This window comes from Polyergus mexicanus, unplaced genomic scaffold (assembly GCF_030449975.1).
Source record: "Polyergus mexicanus isolate NDT 795.1 unplaced genomic scaffold, iyPolMexi1.0 SCAF_103, whole genome shotgun sequence".
In the NCBI taxonomy this organism is placed as follows: domain Eukaryota; kingdom Metazoa; phylum Arthropoda; class Insecta; order Hymenoptera; family Formicidae; genus Polyergus; species Polyergus mexicanus.
The window spans coordinates 12,501-17,500 of NW_027223423.1; the positions used below are offsets into that span (position 1 = coordinate 12,501).

Below are 5,000 nucleotides of genomic sequence, written 5' to 3' on the forward strand. Positions count from 1 at the left end.
TTCTACGCTTCCTATCCGGACGTGCTCCTCCCCGTCTGCCTATATGGTTTCTATTTATCGCGGCGCTTTTTAATATTATAGCTTCAGTCTTGCGTTCGGAGATCTGAAGCTTCGCGGACTCGCACCAATTTACGATCGCGTTGACCACCCGTTGGCCTTCAGATTCGATTTCGTTTCGCGAATCCCCGTTTATAACGACAACGAGATCATCCGCGTACGCGGCAAACCGATTTTCGACCAAGCCTTCTAGGAGCCGCAGAAGGCCGTCGAACATGAGGTTCCAACAAGTCGGACCGAGGACGGAACCTTGTGGGCACCCCCTCGCGGCCCGCTTGGACACCTCTGTAGCACCGAACGCGATTTTTACTGTCCGATTTTCGAAATAACTCCGGAGGACTTCGAAGACGTTCCGCGGGCAATTCCGTTCTTTTAAACTAGCTAGTACAAGAGGCCACCAGACGTTGTCAAAAGCCCCGGAGATGTCGAAGAGAAGCGCGACGGCGTACCTCTTTTCAGAGGCAGAAACCATACGCCGCATCTCCACAACAGCATCCTCCGTCGACCTTCCGGGCATGAAACCGAACTGTCGATCGGAGACCCTACCCGGTGCCAGTGACGCGTCCATGAGGCGGGTTTTGAGAAGTTTCTCGAAAAGTTTTCCTACTACGGAGAGGAGACAGATGGGTCTATAGGATTTCGGATCCTTCTCGTCCTTGTCCTCACCCTTCAGAAGGACTCGAAGCGAGCCCTCCTTCCAGATTGAGGGAAAGACGCCCCACTGAAGGCATCCGTTAAATAATCTAAGAAACTGACCGGGAATTATCCTACAAGCGGCTTTCAAAACCGCAACCTCAATAAGGTCCATTCCTGGAGCCTTATTATTTTTAAAAGTTTTCACCGCTACAGCCATTTCTGCCGCCGTGAAGAATGAGGCGTCGACCGTGTCGGGGGAAACCTTCGAAGCGAGACGAATTTCACGTTGTTCGAACGTGTCATCCTGTTCCCGGTCATCCGGAGTGTGCACGTCTAGGAGGTAGCCGGCGGTCTCCTCTAAAGTCTTCGTGGAATATTCGCCACACCGGAGTGTGCTGAGCACCCCCTCAACTTGGAGTTTTCTCGCCTGGAGTTTATAAACGAATCCCCAGGGCTCCGAGTTACCGTGCGATGTGACAAACTTCCGCCAGCTCGCAAGCTTCGCCTTCCTCACCTCTCTGCCGTATTTCCGCAAAGAAGAGCGGTATTCCAACTTCAGAGAAAGGTAAGTGGGCTTGTCCCGCCCTCTCTGGAGTGCACGCCTCTTTCTGTATACTCCCTTTTTGAGTATAGTTAATTCGACCGTCCACCACGGGTTGGACTTCCTAAATCGTCTTTTTCTTGGCATCGACGCGGAACAGGCTTCGGTGAGTACCGCTGCCAACGTCTCCGCCATCTCATCTACTCTATTCGCAGAACAGACATCGAGGACCTCCAGTCTCGATCTTGAAAGATCAGTCAAGCTCTCGGAGAACCGCTCCCAATCAGCCCGACGAGTGTCAAACCTCATGTTCGCGGCACCCCGATCTCCACCTGACCCCTTTGGCACCCTCAATCTGATGTCGACTGCGTTGTGGTCGCTGGTCGTCCAGTCGGGCCTCACCTTCCAATCATTGATGAATTTGTTCATGGAGGACGACGTCAAGGTTACATCGATGAAAGACGAACCTCTTGCCGTCCAAAAGGTGGGTCCCTGTCCGACATCATTCACCACGTTTACTCCATATGCTCGGATGAGGTCTTCAAATTTCGCACCTCTTTCGTCTGTCTCTTGGAGACCCCAGAGTGACGACCGAGCATTGGCGTCTACTGCCACTAACAATCTCTTCCCCCTCAGCGAATGAAGCACCACTTCGAGGTGTCTGAGGTATTTTTCTATCTCGTCGCTGTACTGGAAGTAGCACGATGCGACGTAGAAAGAAAAATTGGGAGCCTGCACTTCCACACAGACGCAATGTGTCGTGCTAAGCTGCGAGACAAACACCATTTGGAATTGAGGGTTACAGACTGCCACTGCAGCCCAGGGGCGTTCTGAGCATACAGCAGCTACCCTCATATTCTTCCCTAAGCCAACGAAGGTGTGGCTCTTGCCATGCTTCTTGACGTGCAACTCCTGCAATAACAGGACGTCAAGTCGCTTTTCGGCGACAAGCTGACGCACCTCACCCGTAACTACAACTGAACGCCTCATGTTCAGCTGCAGTATCCTCACTCCCGTGGACGCAAATGAGGAAAAGGGGACGCTACTTGCCGGAGCTTGTTGCTGCGGCTGCGAAGAGGAACCCGGATCACATACACTATGGGGTTCTAATTGGGAAACATTCGCGTATCTAATCTTATTTTCTACCGCGGGGTTTTTCGCGGGACTATTCGCGGAACTAATCGCGGGTCTAATCGCGGATACTAATTTTGTGCTAGATTCCCTATTCCTAATTTCTTCTTCCCGGTCGATGATTGCCGGTGAAGGCCTTATTAAGCTGTTCCTACTATCGCATCGCGTTAACAAAACTCGAACGGCGCGAAGGCCGCAACCTTGGGGCTGTGCGCAAAGTCGTTTTACGTCGCGGAATCGCTCGGGCACAGCTTGGTGAGGCGCTCTCGAGGAAGCGGAGGCTGTCTCCAAGCGCGCGCACGAGCGTACTCGCGACTCGACGACAGGCACGTCCCTTGCCTCCCTAATAGCAGCCGCACCTGGCGGGAAGCGATCTGCCAGGCGGGCACTCCTCCTCACCAAAATTTTTAGAAAATTATTCATCATTTTTGTTCCCACGAGTACGGTGGAAAAGAAGTCGAGCAGCGCAGAGCCACCATTACGCCGCCAAGCCTAAATACAACGGGGGGACAGCAGGTACCCCGAGGTGGTGGACCGCTAGCGACCGCGATTTTTTCGTCTTCGCGGCCATTCAGACCATCGGCACGATCCTTGACCTTAGCCTTAAGACGGGCGCCATTAGGAGGAAACGCCTACCTATCTATCTATTTCTAATGCGTCGATTTTCCTACCACAACGGACGAGTTGGAAACAAACGACCGGGCGATAATAATGAAAAACGACAAAGGATGGAAGCCTGAAAAGAGAAAAGTATTAGTAACCCCCGGTTCCGTCGCCGCTGGGTCTGAGACCTCAGAAGCGCAGGGCCCGGTAGGTGAGTACAACAGCCCCTGTCTCTCTCCACTGTACCGAGGCACAACAGAGACAAACGGATGGGGATGGGCTGCCGGGAGATTGGATGAAGAAAGGATAGGAAAGCCGAGTACGGGAACGTGACCTTAGCCACTGCAGGCTCCCCACTTCTTAAAAGTGCGTTGCCCACAAGGCCACAGACACGTTCCACCAACGCTTCTAGGTGCGCTCGCTACATAAGAGCCATTTGGTCAATCTGACACCGACTCGTAGCTATGCTGTATTAAGGAATTGGTAAAAGCGACAGAGTAGACAGATCAATGAAAGTGTTAGTAATGAAGTTGTTAGTGAGAGTTGTTAATTGGAGTGGAGTAAAGAAAGAAAGAATAGGGGGAGAAAGAGGAGATAGAAAAACAGAACGTGTGTGTGTGTGTGTTGCTACGTAAGAGCCATTTGGTCAGCAATGCTGACACCGACTCGTAGCGATGCATGCTGTTTAAGGAAATAGAGGAAAGGAATAAAGAAGGAAGAAAAAGAGAAAGAAAAGGGAGAGAGAGAGAATGTAAGTGTGTGAGAGTGTGTATGTGTGTGTGTGTTGCTACATTAGAGCCATTCGGCCAGCAATGCTGGCACCGACTCGTAGCGTTGCATGCTGTTTTATGCAAGTAAATGAGAAAAGAGTATAGAGATAGAAAAGCGATAGCAAAAGAGATAGTACGAAAAGGAGTGAAAAAGGGGTTGAGGTGAGAGCTTTTAGCTCAGGAGGGAAAGAGAGTAGAGGGACGAAAAAGAGAAAGAAGAGTGATGAGTGTTAGTAGTGTTAGTAAGTATTGTTAAAGAGGGGTGATAAAGAGAGAGAGAGAGAGGGGTGGCTTTCCTAAAGGTATGGGGAGACCTGAAAAGAAAAGAAAAGATTAGTAACCACCGGTTCCGTCGCCGCTGGGCCAAAGACCTCAGAAGCGCAGGGCCCGGTGGGCGAGTATTGACAACCCCTGTTCCTCTCTACTGCACCTAAGAACAATAGAGACGAACGGATGGAGATGGGCTGCCGGGAAGTGCGGAAGGTGTGTGAGAGGGAAGACAGGAAGGACGCTGTCACTTGAGAGCCATTCGATTAGCATCAGATTTCAACCACGACAATCCCGGACCCCGAGATCGGCTCAGAACATCACCCGCGCGGGCCGGGATCTGGTGGATCAATCCGGATCACCAGCACCGGCGCAAGGATCAGTAGAGAGCGTCACCCGGACGTCCATCAGAGGGTCATAGTATCACTGATGCCGGCTCATGACTGTGCGGAAAAGGGGGGAAAACTTCGCTGTGACATCACTCAGCCGACACCTACCGAATCTTACTTTCCAAAGTAGGTGGCGTTTTCAGGAGTACCACGAGAAGGTGGATGCACAACTTGAACGCGAGAGGCTAGAGGTCCTAACTAGAGGACTGATATCGCTACGCGATTTCGCATCGCATAGCGATTCGCATCACGTTCCAACCCCGACTCTCAGACCCCGAGATCGACTCAGAACATCACCCGCGCGGGCCGGGATCCAACGGACCAATGGATCACCAGCACCGGCGCAAGGGTCAGTAAAGAGCGTCACCCGGACGTCCTTAGGAGAGCCACGGTAACTCCCAGTAGATAGGGACAGTGGGAATCTCGTTAATCCATTCATGCGCGTCACTAATTAGATGACGAGGCATTTGGCTACCTTAAGAGAGTCATAGTTACTCCCGCCGTTTACCCGCGCTTGCTTGAATTTCTTCACGTTGACATTCAGAGCACTGGGCAGAAATCACATTGCGTCAACACCCGCGAGGGCCATCGCAATGCTTTGTTTTA

At 51.8% G+C, this 5,000-nt stretch overlaps 1 pseudogene; it reads right to left on the reverse strand.

Moving 5' to 3' along the window:
- Positions 1-4,765: 4,765 nt before the first annotated feature.
- LOC138944160 (large subunit ribosomal RNA) overlaps positions 4,766-5,000 on the reverse strand; it is a 3,036-nt pseudogene continuing 2,801 nt past the window's right edge.